At 36.3% G+C, this 24,622-nt stretch overlaps 1 protein-coding gene across 33 annotated transcripts in view; it reads left to right on the plus strand.

Annotated features, from left to right (window-relative positions):
* Trpm3 (transient receptor potential cation channel subfamily M member 3) overlaps positions 1 to 24,622 on the plus strand; it is an 819,042-nt gene that overhangs the window by 489,818 nt on the left and 304,602 nt on the right. Inside the window, exon 1 of one of the 33 annotated variants that reach the window (XM_078047531.1) lies at positions 12,990 to 13,051. The exons of 31 other annotated variants lie outside the window; for them this stretch is intronic. The gene's annotated coding sequence lies outside the window, so the exon portion shown is untranslated. Of the gene's footprint in view, positions 1 to 12,989; positions 13,052 to 24,622 lie in introns of those variants that run through there. One more of the 33 variants, XM_078047534.1, reaches the window with a different exon arrangement.

Consider the following 24,622-nt stretch of genomic DNA (forward strand, 5'->3'; position numbering starts at 1 on the left):
AAATACCTGTATTAATTTTATGATAAGCTACCTAAACATGTTTTTACATCCCCACCTGCTATCTACAATTCTAAGCTAAACTAAGAAATTCCAATTTGTTTTAACCAATTAAAGTTGCCTCACTTCATCACGCCTCTGAGGCTGCCACTCACAATATCTCAGGAGAGGTGTTTCCAATTTTTTAATCAAGTGGCAAAACGATTTTCCCCTGAATTCATTAATAATATTTGATCCATGAAAACAATGTTTTATTTTATTTTACAATTTTAACTTTGGGAAACTGTTTAACCTCTAGCAAATATTCTTGACTTCATACCTTTGGAAAGGAAAAACACTAAGTGAGAATTGCAAACTGCCTGAAACACTGAAAATCAATGGAATGGTTCTAAGAGAAGATTACAGTAATACTTTTAAATATTTATTGGCCACTTCTCTTGCTTTTTGATTTTCCCTGTCTGCACTGGCCACAAAGACTGACCTCAGATCAACCACTAACTGAGATGAGGATGAGGGAATCCACTTTGATTATTATGAAGTTACAATGAGGGGGGATATTGCAATGCCACAAAAAGAGCTGAAGGGATGAATTAAACCAGTCATATAAGCGATGAAGACAAAGAGAAGACAGAGTCAAGACATATTTTGAGACTGGAATCAATACAACTAGGCAACTTTTATATGGTGAGAGGGAATGTGAATAACAGAGAGGACCCTATCGACATCCATGTTTTTAATTTAGTCACTGACAGACTCCCAGTGATGTTCACTAATAGAAAATATAGATGAGATGGGTTTTGGTAGAATCTCATGGGTGCATAGGATCTCATGAGTTCATGTTTGAACATATCAAATTAAAGACGTCTTTGAAGCATCGGATTAGAGTCACTTTGTAGACTGTTGAATATACAGATACAAAATTTAGAAAAGATCTAGGTTATTTTGGTGTCATCAAATTTAAAATAATAATAAAGGCATGGTTTTGTATAAAAATACCCAGAAAGGGAGTATAGGATGGCATAAATGAGGGGAGCACCTTAAATGGAGCCCTGGGAGAACATTGGTATTTTTAAAGTGGTTTAAAAATATCCTGACCTTGGAAAGGAGACCAACAAAAAATAGTTGGAAGGGTGGAGAAAAATCTAGAGTAGCAACTGATAAAATCCTTCCCAAAGAATGTCCTGTATGGCATGACCTTTATGATCTTATCCCCTCAGTTGGATTCACTGGTAAAAACAAATTTGAGCAATGCTGCATGTTATATTTCTTTATTACATCCTTCCCCATCTGAGGGTCTTCTGTAAGTAAGATGGCATATGTCATCTAGGGATTTCCCAGCATGTTGGACTTCAGAGCATGAGGTTTTCTGACACAGTAAACCTCATTAAGACTATTGTTCCTGAACCACATCTTAGGAAAGAGCCAAGGAACTGTCAAGGTATGGGGTTTTCAAGGAGAAAGACGTTGCTTTCAATTGCTGCAGGAAAGTCAAGGACAAATTAGGGCCGAAACCCATATATTGAATTTGGCAGAGTTAAGCAACAGTTAAGAATTCAGGCAATAATAGTAATTACCTCATAGGTCTGCTAGAAGGATAAAAATAGTAACTATATATAAACTGCTTACAGAAGTGCCCAGTCCACAGTGAATGCTCTGAACTAGCCTCTGGTAACTTGTTCGTAGCTTGGCAATTTCAGTGGTATGTTGTAATAGAACTTTTAGAGGCTGAAAAATGAATACAAAGTGATAACACAATAATAAAGGATTTGGCTTTTCAGGAATATTTTTATGTATATTTTTACCAAGTGTAATTAATTTTCAATAAACTCATTAATTAAAATATAGCAAATAGAAAAGCACACAAATATTAAGTATATTGTTCAACAAATTGATACAAAGTAAACACACTCATGTAAATACCAACCAGGTCCAGACAGTTCCCTAACCATGCTCGAGCCCCCCTCCCAGTCATTGTCCCCTTCTCCCCAGAGATTTTTAATTTTAACAACATGATTAATTTTACTTATTTACCAAGGTTATGAAAGTAAAATTACATGTTCTTTGGCATCTTATTTATTTTGCTTAATATTATGTTGGTGACAGTCACCCGTGTTTTCACATGTACCAGTAGTTTGTTCTTTTTCACTACTGGATAATATTTCATTATGTAAGCATGCCATAATCATTCATTTATTGATAGAAATTTGTGTCCAATTTGGGCCATTATAAATAATGGTACCATTAGTATTCATACTTATGTCTCTTGGTAAAGATCTACATTTATATATTTGCCTAGAAGTAGAGTTGCTAGATCATAGGATATGCATATGTTCAACATAAGTGGACAAGTCTAAGTAGTTTCATCAAATTCACATGAAATTGTAGCAATTTACATTCCACACAGCATTCAGGAGTTTTAGTTTCCCTACCCTCACCAATGCTTTATATTGTGAATCTCTTTGGTTTTAGCCATTAGGGTAGGAATGCACAGGCACTCCTTGTGGTTTTAATTTTAATATTTCTGATTAATACTGAGATTTCATATCTCCTATGTGTGTATTGGCAAGTTGAACATCCTCAAAGGTCTTCATCCAGTCCTCTGCCAACATTGCCAGTAGATTGTGTATTGCATTCATTATATATGTCTCCCCCGTTAACCCACGGACCTCCCAAACTTGTGGACCTTTGGCCACCTGTTCAGTGGACAGCCCTAGCTGTCAAGGCTATTATCTCCTTTCCCAACACTGCAGACTACCTAGGCCTCCCCAGAAGTAGAGGCTGGGCTTCAGCATGATGTTCTTCATGCCTGCTATGCCTGCAGCCACAGCAATTCTGGTTCCCAAACTACTACACTCTACAGGGTCTGGCCACTCCCTCCACCTCCCTAGAGGTTCCCTAGAGGCTGCCTGGAAAGGCTAGGTAACCAATTCTAAAAATGTAACTTAATGTCCTATGTGGAATAGTTTGACAATGAGAAATAGGAGCGAGGAGCGAGAAAGAGACCACCATACACATTCTTTTCTTTTCCTCCCTCCTCTTTTTTTTTTTTTTTTTTTCTTTTTGAGTTAGGTGACTGTCCTGTCAGGAAACTGAGCAATCAGCCATGTGGTTTCCATTTTGATTCTTGTATTAAAATTTTCAGTTAAATATAATTTCATGTCTTTGATATACTGCAGTCAACTTTTTTTTTTTTTGCTTGTGAGTCTTGCTAAACAATCTTTGCCTACCCTAAAGATGTGAAGATACTTTATAAGCTTCTAGAAGTCTTTTTTCACATTTTCCAACAGTCTACCTGGGGTTATTGTTTGACAATGTGAGATAGGGTTAGCTTTTTTTTTCTGTGTGGATATTCAATTAACACAGCATCACTTATCCTTTACCTACTGCTCTGAAGTGTCACTTCGGCAAAATATTAAGTGTTATGAGTATGGTGTACCCTAATTTATATAGGTCTTTAGTTTATTTCAATACTGTTTGCTTGTCTCCTTGGTTTCCCCTTCTCTCCAGAATCTTGGCTCCATAAGTTCTTGCTACCTTAATATGATAGCTTCCAAAGTCTTTAGAACTTTACATATATATATTTTAAAATCTTTTTTACTCTGAAGTAATATTTTTTACTCTGAAGTAATATTTCTCCCTCTCTATTTAAATAATTCAGTATTATTTTATTCAACATATGTTGTTGATTCACTAACATTGAGCATAGAACAGCACTGGAGTTCATGCTCGGAAAAAGAAACTTAGCTAACACATCTTCCCTGAGGCACATCATAGCTGTCTTGCATTTAGGGACACTATACAGCACTTCAGCGCTATTCCTGGTAGGCATTTTAATAACAAAATCACCACCAACAAGCACACTTAGGTGAAAAACTTGGCACTGAATAGACCATGAGACATTTACAGCATGTAGTTGAAACAAGAAGGTAGAGCACACCACATCATCCCACCTCAGCCAGGAACATGCACCTAGTACAACTTGAATTTTTCTGCCACTCTGAACATGTCTGAGAATGACCATAAAAGTGTCATAAGTATTAACTTGGAGAATACAAATACATTTTAGCAAGTAGGCAAAAATCAAACATAAATGATTTGTGAGAAACAAGGATCAACTATATTATTTAAATAAAATTATACAATCTTCAACAAACTGTGCTATAAATTAAGGGATTATAAATCTCGAGAAAAAATAATAAATATATATGACTCTCATATACTAGGTTTGTCCCACTACAATTTAACTTTTTATTTACCTTTGTTTACTTGACTTTCCTATTCATATCTCAACTTCTTTTTAAAAACATCATTATTTTCCTCTTGGATAAGATTTAAAATCCCCAGGTAAATGCTCTCTCTAGGCTTGGAGGATTTCTCCCCCAAACTTTGAGGAACTTTCCAAACCTTCCTGGTACTTACTTCTGGAACTTGACAAAGAGATGGCACTAACTGAAGGTGCCAGTGGTCACTAGCCATCTCCACCTTTGATCTCATTCTCTCTCTGAGTCCAGGCCCACTGAAGGATCACTCACTTGACCTCTCTCATAGACTTATCATAGAAATTGAAATTCATTGTTATCAGTGTTCACTATATATAAAATCAACCCATTTTAAGATTTTCTTGTCTTTCTTTTTTTAATACTACCTCATCTCTTTTCTGTGATTAGTATAAACTTGAAAATCCCCGACTTCTACTTGGGATCCTTTATATATAATAGGAAATAGCTCATGATTCATAAAACTTCTTCCCCCAAATACTAATACAGAAATAAATACTCAGTAAAAATCCGGGATCATTCAAGATATCAAGGAAGAACAAAGTCATAATTTTACTTTGTCTTTCTCTTGGCTATTATTGTTTGTTTTCAAGACCAGAAAAGTCAGAGAATTCTCAAACAATAAATGAATTCCTTTTCAGAATCCAGATCCTAAACATGGAAGATCATCATATCTTTGTATTGATCATCCTTTGGGCATATTTATTTGCTATAAAACTATAGCAATTTATTCATTACATTTCTAGTTTACTGGTTTATAAAGTGTTGCTTCTATTTATGGCTAGAACTCTTGCTGCCTGTTTATGCAGTGCTAGTTTATTCTTCAGAGTAACTACATTTACATTATTGTAATAAACTAGTATAACTGTATAGTTAGAACTAAATAGAAGCCATTTTCTTCAGTTAGTTTCAGTGATATCTGGTGAAGATTCTAATGTAGTTGCTTTGGTATCTCCTACACGATGTTAACTGTTGTTGCTCCACCCCTAAACAAAGGTTGAGGAACTTTCAATCAAGTTAATTTGGGAAATGTTGGCTTAAATGAAGTTCAACAGATTTCTTTACTGTAGCATGTAGAGTATCTCCAGAAGATTGGAATCTGATGCAATCTCAAAATACTTAACTTCAGAACATTTTTAACCAACATCTTATAGGAATATTGTGTTGAAAGACACAGATAGTGGAAATATATCCTAGAATATGATCCACATTACATCTGTAGACTCAGAAATTTAGGTGAAGGAAAACAGATAATCCATGATTGACAGAAGCCAAGACTAATTGTTTTTGGTGCTCTGGAGGTGGCTCTGTAGGATCACTGATATCTCCGTGGGATAACTTGAAACCTGCTAAAACATTTGAGTTTTTGCTTACTTCATTAAACTGCTGTTTATCCACTTCATTAAGCCATACTGTGAATGAAGCAGATGTTATGAGATTTAGGGATCATTATAAAGAAAATTTCCCCAGCCATAAGGAAAATTTACATTTTGAATTATAAACAAAAAAATTTTAAAAGATCCTTTCAGATTTTGTTAATATCCAAAGAAACTACTATTTAATGAAAAGACTATCCATTAAGAGCTCTTTTAAAATTTATGTAAGTGAATGAAAGTTCATTTTACCATCTTTGAAAATACTTTAAATAATCACCTTATTTTTTAAACTAATTACACTAAACCAAATTCAGCATCTCCTTGAGGTCCGTCATTTTGTGATTATCAGGGACTTTATGATGCTTAAAGTTAGGCTGGCCCATTAATTTTTGTTGTCCATTCAACCATCCCTAGCCTGCCCAGCATGCTCTGCTTTCTGATGTTACTTCCTACTTCCTGTTTGCTCTGAGATCCTTTTTTATCCTGCCTGTCTTTAGACCCTCCCCCAAGCTGTTTCTATGTGTTGAAGTCTTAGAAACCTCATTAATATACTTGTTAGAGGAGGTAGTGAATTAGTAGACTGGCCCGGAAGGAGCCCCTGAGTTGGGCTTTTTTACTTAGAAATAAGAAACTTAAATTCTTTTTTGGTTTTCTTTGGTTGTTTTTTTTTTTTTTCTAAACTGGGAAAGTATTAGTTAACAAATATTATTATGATTTAAGCTTTTTTTAAATAGATTTGCCCCCAAAGTGAGGCATCTTCATATTTCTATTAGTTGGTTTAAAAAAAACTCTATAAACTTCAAATTTTATAAATCTGTACATTTCAGAGAAAACTTTTCTTGTATTCTTCATTATACACAATAAACTCTTAAAAAAATATTCAAGTACATGCACTATGTACTTTTTATCTACAAAGAATGCTGCTATATGTAGGTACCATTACCAAAACCAAGCAAACTAAACTCCTGCACTCTTGCCTGTTGGTTCTAACACAATTATATTCTACAGGTGGCATTTAACTCAAATGACTCCTTTTAAGGTTTTATGTTCAGCATTTTGCTGTAACTTTTCCTTTATGACAACTAAACACAAAGGCAAATTTCTTAAAGTTTCCTAAAAAAAAAAAAGCCTTCTAAATTGTAATTCCTTGGTGTTACTGGATTTCCTTTCCTTTTCTCCTATAGTATCCTCAAAAGTTTTTTTAACTGTACATAAAGAAAAATTTCCTTTTAAGGGAGACAGAAGCCTCTATGCACACTTTAAAAGGTACAGAATGTGAGCATGGGGTGCCAACGTGGCTTTTCCATACAATGGAGCTAATCCCTACAACCAAACATGTCAGTCATCCGTCTGTGTATTCATGTTCCAACTCTTATTTAAACAGCCAGGAAAATCCAGATCTTTGTTTTAAGTGCAAAGCCCTGCTGATGGGCCAACTTTGTCCAGACCCCCAGCACATTGTCTGTGTTTGGTGACCTGGAAAAAAAAAAAAGGCCTGTTATATCTGAAAATGTTAATGTTTCAACACAGGAAAGGACAGTAAGGTACAAACCAACACGGGGTCATCTTTCCTTTGTACTGGATTTGATTTCTGAATTCCTTCCTGGGAAAGAGTTCCGGCTGTAATTTTTCCCTTGCCAACTAAGTGGATAACATCTTTACATCCTCTATCCGCTTTTGCCTTCTCTTTTACATTTATAGCAAAACACACAATGCCTTGTATTAAAGTATCTTATGTACTGGTGCCAATCCCTGTAGTAGGCTGTGAACCAGAGGTAGGAACAGGGCTATGACTACTTGGCTGTCTACCACAAAAATGCTCTGAGCTCCTTCGGCAGGTGCTATTATTTGTTATGCAATTCAAGCCAACAACTTTTATTTTTCCTGAAACATCAAGTTCAAGTCACAAATCAGTCATTTATTCTTTCACACGGGATACATTAGACATTAGGAACACTGACTAACCCATCAAAGATCCTAGGCATCTGCTATAGGACCTGGGACCACTATGTTCTCAAGAATCAAGTGAATACACGAATTTCCTATGTTTTGCTCATCATATCTTCACTTGAAGAGAAACAACAAGAGTTGATATGATTCTTATTCAAATATTAGGTGAAAAAAATAGGAAGGAAAATCAACTTACTAAATTGCCTTATATAGATACAATGTATTTGTCTCTTGTGCAAGATCCAAACTACATTCCAGCCTTATTCTTACCAAGTGAAAATAAATCACCATCAGAGTAATAAAACAAACCTAACATGTACACAGCCAGTAGTCAGCATTTTTTGAATATGTACAGTGTCAGACACAAGGAAATGAGACATTTGAGGTCTCAAGTATAAGAGGTCAGGCAACACTCCAACTTTGCTGAGTATGGTGTGTGAATAAATAAAGGGGCATGGCTGGAGTCATTACCAACCCTGCAAGGTGATGCTCATTTGTATTTGGGATAGCTCTGATCCTGCCCTTGCTCTGGGTCATTGCTTATAGGCTGGGTGAATTTAGTACCTTATCAGTTAGACATGTTGAAGAGAAGCAGATTTGGTAAAAGAAAATTACATAAAAATTTCCATGTTGCTGAGTAGATAATCAATGTTATCCTCAAATTCTGCACAACCTCACTCCCAAGCATCAAGGAACAAGAATGTTAGTGCACAAAGCCTGCCTTGTGTGCCCATGTCATCTTATCCTCATTGCAGCAAAGCAAAGTAGGTGACATTTAATAAAAGCATAATGATGAAGAACATCATCAGCTGGTTACACTTCCCAAGACACTTTTCAATATGTGCTCACTTGTCCTTTCATATCTCAAGTTATCCACTGGGGATCAAACCCAGGGTCTCACTCATGCTAAGCAAGTACTTTCCCACTAAGCTACAACCCCGGGCCTTTTGTTGCTTAAGTTTCATCCACAGTTTAATTTCAAATGTATTCATTACGTTTATTTTCTGAATATAAAATAAAATTCCTGAGTATGTTCTTTTCACAGTACATTTCAAATTCCATAAAATGTTTTACCACCATGGACACAAAATTGCTAACCAAAGTCACATTTAACTTTCCTTGTTTAAAAAAAATGTAGAATGTTACATATTAATCTGATTCATACAAAATAAACCATTGAAGGAGAAAGGAGCCTCCTAAAAGAATTTTCTTAGTATTAACAGGTGTGTCGGTCTCCATGGGGAATCCATCTAGCACCCACTATGGAGACCAGGTCCCTTTTATAAAATGCCATAGTAGTTGCATATAACTCGTGCATATGATCCTGTATACTTTACCATCCTGTCTAGATTACTTATAATATCTAATATACATAAATGCTATAGAGATAGTTGGATTATTTAAGGAAGAATGACAAAAAAATCTGTACATTTAGGGTACAGATGAAATGTTTTTTTCATAGTTTTGACCATCAATTGCTTGAATCCATGATTGCAAAACCTGCAGATATGGAAGGCCAACTTTACTTGCCAGTTTTTGGAGTCACCATAAGGGAGATTTTGCCAAGGATGATGATTCTTTAGGAATTTTCATATAATATTATACTGTGTCTTGGGACCTCAAAAATTGGGTTGTTTTTTCTTTCTTTCCTCTTTTTTTTCTTTCTTCTCCCCCCACCTCTTCTCTGTATTATAACAAACACACCCAATAACTGTCCCATAGATCTGGTGACATTTAAGTTCCCTACCCTGATTTTTCTTTATTTTTCATGCTGTTCTCATTTTAGTTTCTTCCAGATCAGGGCAGCATATAAATAGTAATAAAACAAGGAATAGTGCTGAAATAAGCCAGTCGGTGATTTCCACTGAAAGCAATTGGGACAAAGTTACCCTTTACATCCTATTGGTCATATGATAGAAAATAGTTTAGAAAGCTCTTTATGAACCTCAGAGGCATGTCTTTTATAGTATCTGATGCCCAAATGGAAAATCCTGCTCTTACAAGAGTATTCGGACTGCCTGCCCAGGTTGCACTGGTCAGAGTCTTCCTCTTGACTGGCCTTCTCATCTTATCATCAGTCTGATGATGAGCCCATGAGTCATTCACCAAAGGTTGATCTGGGCTGGGCCATTGCCATGATTTAGGGCAGAATTAGAAGTCCTGCCTATAGTCACATTGTGTAATGACTTTGGCCAGGAGAAAAGTGAGAAGAACATACGCATAAAGGTTGATCCAAATAAACCTACTACTTATAGTTGGAAAGAACTAGAAATTCTTATTAAAAGACATCTATTGCTACTTTGGGATGTTTTGTTTGTTTGTTTGTTTGTTTGCTATAACTTACGGAATATGCCTTTTGAAGTAAAGTAATTACTTGGTTGTCTTTTAATTTTAGTAATCGATTTCTACAATGTTCTGTTCCTGTTTTTGCCTTAAATTCCAAATTTTATTATTTTTCTTTTTTTATTTGTTCCTTGATCTGCATTATGTCTTTAAAACTATGAACCATTCTTCTACTTTATCCACTTGATTTTCTAGAAATTTATTTCTTGACCTTTAATATGTTCAATTGTATCTCTATCATCAAATTTGTGATCACCGTGCTAGGAACTTGATGCTTCTTTTTTGATGAGTTTATGTTTTAAGGGATCTTCCATTTAAGGTTTTTCTATACAAGCAAGAAAAAGGTAAAGTGTATTCAGTGATTGGTCTTACATTCTCTACAGAAGTTTTAAAGTAACTGTAATTCTGCAGTAATGTAATTAAATCCAGTCTCAAGTATACGTTCATCCAGTGATTTGTTGATCGATATTTATCCTTCAAACATTTAATGACCTCTCTTTGCAAACATGATGGTAAAAACTATACCCACAGTGATAAAGCACAAATGGTTCCTAACGCAGATGAATTCAGAGTCTACAAAAGACAGACACACAAACAAGCAGATGCCATCAGATGGAATTGTTCCTGTGATCTAAGCAACCTCGTGGGGTGCACCAGGTATACAGCAGTGACTGGTCAGTTCTCCCTGAGATGCAAGTTAGGAAAACCTTCATAGATAACAATAATTCAGCTGAGTCTTGCAATACAGCAGATTCATATGAAGCTAGGGGAAGAGATAAAAGGAGCAGATGAGGCAAATATAAGAAAAACCAATGAAGATGGACCTACGCCATACAACAGTTCTGAGGCTGCCCAGTCATTCTGTGCCCAAATGTGGGGTGCAAAGGAGTGACAGGGACATATTAGGAGATTAGTATGCCAAGAGTGAAAAACTTTCAAGCTGCCGTAAGAAGTTTGGATACAAATTCTTAGGCAATGGGACAAAACTAAAGAATATGGTGAGATTTGCCAGAAAGACCCTGTGTTAACATATAGTAAAGTGACCTCAGAAATGACAAATCATTTTTCATGGATAAAACAAAGTTTGGTGACAGCTTTATAATCAATTATGGTAGTTCGTGTTCCTCCACAAAACAGACTCTCTCTCTCTCTACATATTTGGGTTTGGCCTGTTTTCCTGTTCCACTGACACCAACAGCCCTTCAAGTCCTGCTTCTTTCAAAGAAGTATAAATTTCTGTTTCTCTGAAGACATTATATAGGCACTGGCCTTGGCTTCAATTTCTTTTACTGATGGAACTTTATTTCTGTAGTTCAAGCTGCCTGTTGGGAAGGAAACTTGCCAATAAGGTGAGCTTTCCTTCAAAGGTTGCCATCTGAACCACCTTCATTCCCCATAAGCCTTCAAATTCCAGAGAATAGTTCGGTCCAAATTTTATCAGAAGTCTTTGGTATCCTCAGGAGGCTCTCGAACAGGTAGAAGTAGAGGGAAACTGCTGCAGTCTGGCTGGGCACAAAATAACCATAACCGAGCCGCCACACAACCTTGTAGGTTGAAAACAGGAACTCCTTTATTCTCCGCACTCCCACGAAAACCACGCACGCGGCCTTCTCTCACACACCACACACCAACCAAACAACCGGAAATCCCTCCTCGGGCACTTCCCCAACCAATGGGAACTCTCCGGGAATCCCCACTAGAACTCCAAAGTAGCAGGCCAGGCGGACAGCAGGGGTCTAATATACACAGCTTAACATAACCATTATTATCTCAATGGCTTGCTGGTGTCACCTCTCAACCACTCCATCCTGGCAAAAATGCCATGTGTCATTCGACTGGGCTATGGCTCTCAGCAGGAAACCAGCACAGTGTTTTTATAACTAACTCTACTGTGAGCTATTTGTTCTCTTGAGTCCCTCACTAGGTAGCCTTTCTCAGGGATCTTAGTCAAGCAAGGAGATCCTCAGAGCAAGGCAAGCTCCAGAAATTGAAGTTAATGCTTTATTTTGTCTTGAACTGTTAATTTTCTGGTTTAATGACAACTTCCTAGACAGCGTGGGCCTTGCTGTAATTTACCAGTCTGACCCTCCTTGAACTTCACTGGAAATACTATTAACAAGCAATGAGCTGATACTCTGCAATAAAGAGAATTTTCTTCTAGTTTATCAGCATAATTTAGAAGCCACTGTTTCTTTAATCTTTCAAGCCATTAGTATGCTATGCTTCTTCCCTACACCAAATGAAATTATTTCCTTCTCCCAGTTGGGGACATCTAACTACAGATTTTATCAGTTTCCTAGGAATTTGCCTCTAGAAAAACAATTTTTTCTTCAAAGTTCAGCCTAAATTTTGGAGAATTTTTACAACTGTCCAATATACTCAAAATCTCCAAATGAAATTGCTGGGAAATAAGGGCCTAAGTCTAAAACCCAACTCCCGTCTTTTATACATCTCAGTTTTCTTATCTATCAAAATGATTATTTATAAACTGCTCAGCTTTCAAATGTTCTGTGATTTTAGGCTGTTTTTACACCACTCTGACAATTATAAAACTGCTGTAAACTAGAGAAATTCATTTTAATAAGGCATAAATCTCCTGGTACTAACGTTAGTCCCTACAAATCTCATCATTATTATTTGTTAGCAGTAATCTTTTAATTAAAATCTGACTAATTCAATCCAAGAGTGATATGCAATGAATGTGATAGGTTTTATTAATAAATGTTAAAATAACTGCACAGTGAACATCAGTTGTGATGAGACTGCTCTATTTTCTGTTTCTTTTGTTACTGAAAGCACTCATTGTCTCTGTTCACAAATGGATTTGCACTCTTTTTGTATTATTATTCACATATACTTTTGAATTCCTTCATCTTCCAGCCTCTGGTTCTTTATATTCTGTGACTGTGTCTCATAAAAGAAATTGAAGATAGAGCAGTTATCTGCTTAGCTTGATCACTATAGTCCATCCAGATCCAGGTCTATTCTCAAGGACTTTTGCTTTTCAATGATCAGTTTAACTAAGTAACTTTGTAAGGCTAATTCCCTACTTCCTTTGAGGCTGCAGAGCTACGCCGTGACTTCTATCCAGAAAGGAGTCACAGGCAGGTAGGTGTGAACACCTCTAGAACTATAACTGTTCTGCCTCTATGTACACTTTTCTGGAGTAGAAGACTTTTCTAGGGAGAGGGCTTCATCTCATATTTCTGTTCAAAGTGTGCCCCTTTTTTTCTTTTTTCACCCTGAATACACGTTTAGGTTACTTTAATATTTTTTCCTACTTTTCATTAATCTTATTTTCTTACTGTCCTAGAGCAATGGTATATATTTATGGGGCATAGTGTGATAATTTATTACATGTATTCAATGTATATGATCAAACTAGAGTAATTAACATTTCCTTCTTAAACTTATATCATGTATGTAATGAACTTCTCTTTCTGGGTTCTTTATAAAATACGTAATAAATTATTGTGAATTGTAGTCATCCCACTCTGTTGTAGAATATTAGGATTTATTCTTCCTATTTTAGTGTATTTTGGCAGCTGTAGTCTTAATCTCTAATGATCTTTCTTGTGACCCATCAGTTATATTTTTGGTGTCTTTTTGATACTTTTAGAATGAGATTTCACTGGAGTTGTTTCTGATCAATCACTCTCCCTTGTTCCTAATATTGTGTTTTTGAATACTTTGGCCATCTCTAGTCAAATTTTCTGTGTTTCCCAGGTGTATTCCTTATAAGATATACTCTGTAGTTTCTGGTTGTCTGCAGGCTAGTCCATGGTCTCTTCTTTTCGTAAGTTATAAAGATCGTTTAAACTTTTCAAGTCCTTCTCTACCAACAAAATACATCCTCGGTGCAGGTTCATCTTATTAAATATTGTGTAGGATGGTAAATTCACTGAAAATTATGGTTTTGCATAATATAAAGGAGGTAATCATATAAAAATTATCTTTGCTGATGAATAGTTAGAGCTTTCTACATTCCAGTTATCTTATTATAGGATATGGAAGTTACCACAGATCATTTGTAATTGATCCGTTTATTGTGTTAGATTATTCTAATAAATTATCAGATGTGAAAAAATAAAAAATAAGGGATTCCCTCCAGATATTAATTATCTAGTTTCAATTCAAATAGATGGCATATTATGGTGTCTAATTTCTGTGCACAATGGAGTGTAAGCCACTTTACAGACAGATGAGTTTCTTTAGATTGGTCCAGGTGATCCTATCCAGTTAGAGAAAATATTAAGGATTTTAAGAACCTTATGCAAAGTTAATAGTTACTAAACATAAAAGCAAAATACAAAGCTGTATGCACTTGAGAATTATTCTTTATTTTATTTTTTTAATTTTTATTTTTTTATTGGTTGTTTACAACATTACAAAGCTCTTGACATATCATATTTCATACATTAGATTGAAGTGGGTTATGAACTCCCAATTTTACCCCAAATGCAGATTGCAGAATCACGTCGGTTACACATCCACAATTTTACATAATGCCCTATTAGTAATTGTAGTATTCTGCTACCTTTCCTATCCCCCACTATCCCCCCTCCCCTTCCCTCACATCTTCTCTCTCTACCCCATCTACTGTAATTCATTTCTCTCCTTGTTTATTTTCCCATTCCCCTCACAATCTCTTATATGTAATTTTGTACAGCAATGAGTGTCTCCCTTCATTTCCATGCAATTTCCCTTTTCTCTCCCTTTCCCACCCATCTCATGTCTCTGTTTAATGTTAATCTTTTTTTCCTGCTCTTCCTCCCTGCTCTGTTCATAGTTGTTCTCATTATATCAAAGAAGACATTTGGTATTTGTTTTTTAGGGATTGGCTAGCTTCACTAAGCATAATCTGCTCTAGTGCCATCCATTTCCCTGCAAATTCCATGATTTTGTCATTTTTAAGTGCTGCATAATATTCCATGGTGTATAAATGCCACATTTTTTTATCCATTCATCTACTGAAGGGCATCTGGGTTGGTTCCACAGTCTAGCTATTGTGAATTGTGCTGCTACGAACATCAATGTGGCAGTCTCCCTGTAGCATGCTCTTTTGAGAATTATTTTAAAAAGAGAATGTAGCATTGGTTGTCTTCAGAGCCCAGTTCATAATGGCATACACAATTGTTGTACTACCGCTAATTTACAGAGTGATTGGCACTTCTCAAGGTGCTTTCATGTGTAATCTCTCACTTGATGCTCAGGGCACGTGGAAGACAGTTACCTATATAATCTTTCAGGGCTGATGAGGAAAGTAAGGCTTGGAAAAGATAGAAGATCTTCCCTAGTCACAGCACTAGCCTGCAGTATAGATTTTCTGACTGTAAAGTGTATACCCTTTTTTTTTTATTGTATATTCACAATCTTGAGAGCAGGGCCCAAGCACCACAGTAGGTCCTGTTATAATCATTATAGCACTAAAAACTAAGTTTCCTGAAGATTGGTCCTCAATAATATTGATTGTAAGAAGAAGCACTGTCCTGACTAGCATTTATGCAGCCAACTGGCAAGTTTGTGATATTATGACAATTGTGAATGTCAACCAAATAGATATAGACATGTACCCTAGAGAGGCTCAATGTTGAGTTTTCTGTTCTTTACAGAATTCTCAAGTGTACATACCTTTGTACCTCACCCTTATGCTTAATGCTCTCTTAGTACTGCACTTCCAAGTGCCTAAAGTCATCTGGTACTTGGTCCATGCTCAAGGATCATTTGATGAATAAATAAATGTTTAAAGATGATGAAAGTACACTTGATCTTTTTTACTACAGGCAAGGAACTTGTTATAAAAAGAGTTGTCTCAGGAGTTACAAATGTGGAATGTAGCAAATCATGGTGGTAGTTTTAGAAAGTCCATATGATGCTCTTTCATTTCTCTGGCTCAGGTATCAGTTGATTCCATATTACAAAGCAAACCTCTGCTAGGTCCATGTGGATCTACTCCTACCTAGTAGTCATTGGGCAATCCAAAAGAAAGTGTTTCTTTGTGTTTGTTCAGGTAATAATATGGATATAATATTTCATATATGCATCTGAATTTGTACATAATACTACACAATGAAACTTGTATCCTTATAGCTTAACAAGGACCACATGTTGATATTTGGTGGAATAGTTTATGGCCACCTTTTCTGTCTATTGAATGTGACCTCCTCCCACAATTCTCCAAATAATATTCCCAAGTTCCAAATAGTATTCCCAGGTTCCTGAATATCCATGACCCAATTTGTCCTCTAATACAGCATTGTTTCCTTTATGTGGAATAAGATCTTAAGTATATTATAACTTGGTATTTTCCAGTGGAATCAATTTGTGCTTACCTCTTCATATTTTTCAGCTTCTTTCAAAGTAACTGAGAAGCTTAGAATGTTTTGCATAATTCTTTCGTGTCCTAGGCCTTCTATGGAAGAAAAGAGAAAGAATCCTTTGATGTAAATCTTTTTTGATGTAATCCTTTTCTAATATTAATCTTATTCACTTTGTGTCAATCTTTAATTACTATTAGCCCTTTAATCTGGCCACGTGTGGAATTTGGGGCGGAGGTATTTTGCTTCCACAGTAATGTGACTCTGGTTGCAAATTGCAGTCTTTCCTTTGCAGTAAATAAGGATATAGGAGCCTAACATCTCCATATTGCAGAGATGTAGTTTCTTTTTTTTTTTCAATTGTTTTTTTTTAATTTTTTTTGGTTGTTCACAACATTACAAAGCTCTTGACATATCATATTTTATACAATAGATTGAAGTGGGTTATGAACTACTCCCAATTTTACCCCAAATGCAGATTGCAGAATCACGTCGGTTACACATCCACAACAGAGATGTAGTTTCAATCCCAAAGTCATCAAGATGCTAATAAAATGACCTGCAATATACCAATACATTTGGTGGTCACCATTGGGACATTTTGATATTTATATTATACTCTTACATTAAGAGTATATCATAATTTATATATCTGTAGTGCTTTTTCATCCATAAAAGAGCTTATTCTACCTAGCTGATCATATTCTTTATTCCCTTTAACAAAAGCCTTATGAAGCAAACAGGGCCTCATTTTGTGGATAAGTTGGGCTAAATTTTTAAATGAATCGCTTAAGGTTCCCTTTGACAAAGTCAGTTCTTTAACCCAGGTCTTAGCATGACCCATGTGGTTTCACCAAGCAAACCTCCCTATTGTGGTTATGTAGTCCTTCCAAACTGGGGAACCTGTGGAGAAGAGTTTCATTAGCCGATGCGTTATTGCTATCTTAGGCAGTATGTTCACTATATTATAATGGCAATCTGGTTCAGAGGACTCTCCATGAGGGAAATAGATCACCAATGTCACCTCCTTTTCAAAATATATGGTAGATACATAGTGCTTTGTGCTTGTTTAATATGTTATCTCATATTGCAGCATATCAGTGACCTGAAGCAGTGTTAGAATGTGTGGCATTTTCTCAACTTTTTTTGTTGGTGGTGCTAGGGATGGGATGTAGGGTCTTGCACATGCTAGGCAAGGCTCTACCACTGAGATAAGCTCTCAGCCCCTTTTCTCTCATTTTTTCATGGGCATATTTAGCCATATAGAAACAAAGCAACTTTCCTAGACACATGAAGGGAAACAAGACCCAGAATTATAAACTTATGCTATTTATAATATGTTCAAGTGATGTTCTATCCTACCATACACTCTGGTGGGAATAACAATGACTAGTTTTTTAACTATTTAGATCTCAGTATAACCACTTTAATTGAAACCTCTTTAACTTTCTGCAGAAATAGATTTTTCTTAGAACTAGTCTTAACACCACATCCGTGAACAGGAAAGATTCTCATAAATGGTTGCAAATTGGCTGATTTGTTGATCCTTTGTGTGGGGGTGGGCAAAGGGTTGTCAAATAGGTAAGTACAAAGCTTGAATCCAAAGAAGGTACAATTTACTCAATTGGGAATTCTTTCATCTTAATATTTAAATGAAATGTTGCCTAACTCATTGGCTCATGGTAGATTGCACATGCTCATTTTATTTAACAACCCAGGAGGAGCTGGAAAAATAGCTAATGGGCCAACATCATGCTCAAAATTTGTATTGTTGTTAATTTAATTCTTGCTATATACTTTTATTATATGCTTAAAAAGTCAAACAAAAATACAAGACCTTAACACAATAGTCTCATACATACTCCACATCACCTACATCCCATCCACTTTCAACTCATTTAGCATATTTTTCTAGAATTAAAAACTCTGTAAACAGCATATTTATAATTCTACTTTTTTCATAGTAGCTATTTTAAGTGTGAAACATGGGATTTAGCTATTTTATTCTCCTTCCCCGAAACAGACTGTCTCTTCCCCTTACTCCCGGTATAGATTTAGGAATTTATTTTTCAAATCATATTCAGTGTTTTCATTTTTAAACTATGCAAAATTGTTTATTTCTGAGCCCAATAATAACTATTAAATCTTTTATCCCAAATAATATTTTGGGTTATTTGTGTGTGTTTGATTTTGTTGTTTTCATGTGCACATTTTTCTTTTCAATTCTAGCCATATTTTCCCACACCTCCTGCATCTCTGGAAAATGTGTCTGGATCCTGTTTTCACATTAGTCCTACACTTCTGTCTAGAATGGCTGCTCCCAGGTCTTATACAGACTTGCCATTTCATTTGGCACTTTGCTTTCTCATATTCCTATGAATTCCCTCCACCTCTATCCAATGCTTGGCTCCTGCTTCCTCAGATACCATATTGTATCATAATTATGGAACATATTTTCCAGTTGCTTCCAAAGAAATGTTGCTTATGAGGTTAAATTTCGAGGTCTGTTAGGTCCTAAAATTTATCCTATTCTCACACTTGATTAAAACCACTCTCATAATTTCAAGCTGTCCAAATTGCTTTCTAGATTTCCCTAACTCTTGATCTTATTTAAGAAACCTGAAACCTGTTCTCTTCTGTCTGGAAGCTACAGAGTCTTCTCATTGTCTCCATCTTTAGAAATTCTACCAAGTTATATTTTGGTGTAGGCTTTCACCCATTGCATTCAGCAACAGGAGTTTCTACCGTTTGTAAATGTATGTTCTATAATTCTGGAAAATCTTCTCATGTTACTTTTTGTTTTATATTTTGCAGTTCTGGGGATGGAACCCAGGGCTTCAGTTATACTAGGTGTACCACCAAACCACATCACCAGCCTGTGTATCTATTATTTTTAATCTTTCCTCTTGGTGTTCTATGCTCTTTTCCTGCAAACTATTATTACCAAGTCTCTAAAATCTTTCTATTTTTTCTTTCTTCTATTTTTCTTTGTTATATTTTTCAATGTTCTTAATACTTTTATTTTCCAAAAATTCTATTTAGTTTTTCTTTTTCCTGTCTTATCCCTTACCTTTCTAGTACTAATTTCCAGCATTTTAACTGCCCTTTGTCATCTAATCTCACTTTTCTTTGTAAGGTTATCTTTCACCTCTCAGAGGCTACTGGTTAAATTCTTCCCATGGTTCTCTGCACCACTTCTTTACTGTTGATTTTTGATGATTTCTGTCTCTCATAAAAGAGGCTATCCTCAATCCTATTCTAGGCTGTTACTATACTAAAAATTATGACACTAAAATGCAAGTTGGAAAATTTTAATCCCCATGGAAATTATTGGCTGATAGTCTTTTCCTTGGGTACATAACATTTTGTTAGGAGAGTCCAAAAGATTATTAGATCTCTGATTTGTGTGCTCTTTGATATTTCCAAAGAGAAGCCCTCCAATGTCTACATGAAGGTGTGCAAGAGCAGAGGTAGCCAGGAAGTTGTGAGGAAGATATTTAGCCAAACTGACCATGCACTAGTAGATAAGAGAGGTAAAGATCCTGGGGGATCTCACCTGTCAATTTATAGTTTCACATATTCCTTTGTTTTCATTCTGAGCCCCACACCTTTTCAAGGTATGTCTCAAGACCCAATCTAAGTTTCTGCTTCTCAAAAGAATAAATTTCTGCCTTCCCCTGGGTTGAGAAAAGGCCATTTACTGGATTGTGGAAAAGAGGAGGAAATTCAGCTGCTGCTTATAAAGACTTTTGATCCAAGTACCCCATCTGGGTCTAGTCTGACAACCCCATTGATTCTTTTTTTTTTTTTTTTTTTAAAGAGAGAGTGAGAGAGGAGAGAGAGAGAGAATTTTTAATATTTATTTTTTAGTTCTCGGCGGACACAACATCTTTGTTTGTATGTGGTGCTGAGGATCGAACCCGGGCTGCACGCATGCCAGGCGAGCGCGCTACCGCTTGAGCCACATCCCCAGCCCAACCCCATTGATTCTCCAATCTGCAAACCTGCCTGTTGCCTCTGTCCCTCAGCCTGTTGGAAGTTCAGTGGTATGAAACAGCTTGTTTCATGCTGGTTTTTGTCTACCCTTCCATTCCCTGGCCTCAGATTAGCCTTAGGAGAATCATATCACCTCCTTTTCTCATTGTTGGCTGGGGAGTCATCAGTTTCTCTGCTGAGCCAAAGTAGGCAGATGAAAAGAGTAAATTATCACTGGCTAAGGAAGAGGGTATGACACAAGGGGTATAACATTGAGATTTTTAAAAGTAGAATGCAACATACACTAGCAGTGGAGATAAGACTGTAAGTAAACATGAAAAGAAAAATATAGAACTGTCAATAGAAAAATTAATTCCAAAGTTAAATTCCCCAATGAGTGAGACATCAACTTTACTAAGGAAAGTCTTGGAAAAACATAATGTCTAATTATATCTTAATTATCCAGAAAAAAAGGAAATCTGAATAAAACACATAAAAAAATTAAAATAAGAGCAAAATATCTCCCTTTAACCAGGTAAGAAATAAAAAGCATTGCCATAAAATTAAGGGTTTTAACACCTACTATGTGCTGAGTGGTAGTAATGGCACATAGTTAAGACAGAAGGTAAGCCTTCTTTAGTCACAGAAAGCTTCATCATTACAGTGACTTGGAGAAACCCAAATCCAGTTAATGCACCTTCTTGGTTTTATGGAGCCCACTACAATCTGTGCCAGATGCAATTAAAGAATGGTTCAAATGGCAATCTGTAGTGCTTTGAAGATATCCGTGGGAAATAGGCTGCTTGGCTGTTCATTACTGTTGTAATAGATTAGAAGTGACACTGGTTTTTAAAAAAATAAAAACACCTCATCATTCTGGTCCAGTTGCCCAATTAGGGCATTCACACTTGTCAAACTGCAGTTGCACAATTGTTGACATTATTTTGCATTGTATGATGATAATGGGAGAGATATGCAGCATTTAATAGAGTCTTATAATATCTCTGTGTCTGCCCAAATTAAAGCTTTAATGCATATGAGAGTGTGTGTTTATGTACATAATTGAAAAGGAGCAAACCACTGTCTGGTGGTAAAGAAGAAATGGGTTGATGTTTGGAAAACAGATGTTGAAATGCACAGATACCCAGGTACTCAGAAAACAGGAGAGATGGTGGCCTGCCTCATGCCCCCAACTGTAACATACACAGCAAGAACCATAACTATAAGAGAAAGAATCTTGCAGTTGCCTCTTAGAGTTCTCTTCTTGCCTTTCCAGATATCCAGGAAATCCTTCTGTAATGATTCATAAAAGGAGGGCGTTATGTTGTCATCAGCATCATAGCATCAATTTTTATCAGATTTTCTTCAGTAAGCCCTGAAAACTGAAGGAAAAATCATTTTTATATTTACATTTTTAATATTTACCATTAGGTTTCATTAGCACTAGTTAGGAATTGTTTTTTCGGTGAACAATCAGCTCTCTGATGTTATTTCCAGAATATGAATAAACTTCAGTTTTTTCTTCTATAAATTCAATAATGAGTTGGAAAGAGACTTATGTAGACCTGACATGATGTGGACTGAGACCTGGAATGACCTGAAGTAAGCCACCTGAACTCAAATTGTCTGCCCTCTTTCTTTTTAAGCAGGAACTGGATCAGCCAGGCACAAGGCATGCTGTTGAGAAAAACAAACAACAACAACCAAAAAAAAAAATGGCATAGGAGTCAGCTAGTTAGCATGGGCAACGAGGCAGAACACTAGTACACGTCTCAGTGTGGAGGAACCACCATCCTTCCGACTGTTTGTCATGGCTTCATCCCCTCCCAACTATGTTCTAAATGCTGACACCTTATTAGTAAAAAGAAATGCTCTCCTATGAATCCTATCCTCACCTATATCTCTTCCTCAAAAGTCCTCTCTATTCCCTCAAGCCCTTGTCCCCAACTCTGTCTTCTCAGCTAAGAATCACTAAGGTAGCGGAAATAAGTGCTTTAGACCGGGAGCTAAGTTGGGATATTGAGATCACTGGCTATATTTGTTATACAACATAAGGTAAGGACACAAAGCAGTGGGGAAAACTGGAGACAGGTTAATTGCTTTAGATCACTGTAATTGTTAAGGCAATAATGGAGTGGGTCCTAAAAACTAGAACTTCTTGCGAGTTCCCTTTGTAACAATTCAGTAGCACCTAAGGAATCTGTGCTTTTCAAAGATGATGTGAATTTACATTTAATAAAGGAAAAATACCAAATTGGGCATGCTCATGGGTTTGCTTGCAGGTGGTTTTCTTCAATCACGGTTGCTTATGAATAGTTTAGTCACTTATTCCTATCAATTTTAACTGAACTCAAGCTAAAGATCTAATGCACAAGGCAAATGAAACTTTCTGAAATGTTGATGGGTAATATCCTGGCTAAAGTGTAATGCTACAAGTCTATAATAATAACATTTGATTTTATTTTCATTATCTTGATGAGTCAGTTACAAAACATTGATTAAAAAGAAAATTCCTGCCGGTGTTATGCTTTAAATGACAAACTTTTAGGTCTGAGAATATAGCTCAGATGTAGAGCTCTTGTCTAGCATGTACACAGCCCTGGGTTCAAACCCCACTACAGCCAAAAGAAAAAGTATAATAAACCAAAATTTTATTCATTTGTGCTGTCTCCATGCCAGATATGTCTGCAAGTGCTAGACTTGCACAGAATGGGGTCTAGACTTTGCCATTATGGGAGAAAAAGATGGCAGGATAAACTGGTTGTAAAAACAAGTTTGGAGGAGTAATCTCTGGTAAGGGCCTATAATATACAAAGAAATAGTGGAGATAATGAAAAAAATCAAGAAAAAAACTTTGGAGAAAATGGATTTTGAGATAAGCTTTGAAGGAGACAATTTTTCCTGGGAAAGCAAGGAGGAGAGGAAGATTACTCAGATCTGAGAAAGAGCAAAAGCAGATGCACAGAACTGTGAATGCCAGTATATTGTTGGAGGCTTAGTTTGGTGAATATTGAAAATCTGTTAATGGTAGATAAGCCTAGAAATGTAGCTTACAGGCACATCCATAGGTATTTGAATGTTTTGGTAAAATATTTGGATAATGGAGGAAGAGATTAACCCATTCATCCCTAAGGCCTAAGAACAGGAAATACTTTACCCCCAAAGGACATTTGAAACGATCCAAGACAAATTTGGTTGTCCTAACAGGAATAACCTTGCTACTATATGTAGAAGGTAGAGACTAGAGATGTTGCTAAACATCCTACAAGGCCCAGGACATCTACCCACAAAGAATAATTCAATAGTCAATAATACCCAAATGTAATACTACCAGGTTTGAAAAATCCTGGTTTAAGACGAGCATTCTCAAGGCACCATGTAGGATAGGATGGGGAGGAACAGCAGGGGCCTAGAGGCCTGTTATAAAACTACAGTTCAAGTATCAGACGAGATGAGAAGGACCTACAACGATGCATTAGCAGTGGGCCTAGCACAATGCTAGTAAACCCAATTGCAGATCAGCCAACTTTGAGAAACTAATGAAGAAGAAACAATGTTAGCAGTGTTGCTCAGGGAGTAGTTCATGTAATTATTTGGAAGTTGAGATTCTGGAGACTAATCCTCACCTACAGACACAGAATCTATGAGCGAGGTACCATATATACTCTTCACAAACTGAGAGGATTTTTAGCAGAAATTCTGCCTCAAGTCATTGATTCCTAAACCTGTCTTCTCATATACTAGTATTCATATAATTATCTCTAGGATGGTCAAGATTTATTTTTAATCACTTAAATTAAAAAGATACTTGTCCCCCAGTTCTATGAACCAAGGACATAAACCAAATGTGCTTTGGATATTGCAAGAACCAAAGACATAGCTATGCTTTATATATATGGGAACTGTCTGGGGTATTTACATAAAATGCCATGTCTCTGCTGTAATGAAGAGACACTTTGCCACATGCTGCATGCACACTTTGCCCTGTGCTGGGGCCACTGCCAGATCTGCTCCCACTTGCCGGGTCAGCACATTCTCAGATGAATGGTTAATTCAGTTCTGCGTGCTTTCACCAGGTCACTGCATCCCAGGGAGAAATCAGACATTTGCTCTGCAGGCTGGTGAAGTATTCTACACTTTTCTACCAGGAACAAATGCCAACAAGTTACCAGAGTTCTTTCTGAATGGGAATTGGGGTTAGGGAGGAATATTCTTTTTTTTTTCTTGTTTATAAAGATTTTCCAAAAGTCCCTCAGTGAATTAGCGTGAACTTTGTGAGACAGAAAGAATTCACAAAATAATTTGTAAACAGGCAACTGAAGAGTTTTTGAGTTTGGGCACTTTCCTTGCATGAGATCATTGTTAGCAATGCCCTAATACAGGGACT

This window comes from Ictidomys tridecemlineatus, chromosome 4, assembly GCF_052094955.1.
Source record: "Ictidomys tridecemlineatus isolate mIctTri1 chromosome 4, mIctTri1.hap1, whole genome shotgun sequence".
In the NCBI taxonomy this organism is placed as follows: Eukaryota; Metazoa; Chordata; class Mammalia; order Rodentia; family Sciuridae; genus Ictidomys; species Ictidomys tridecemlineatus.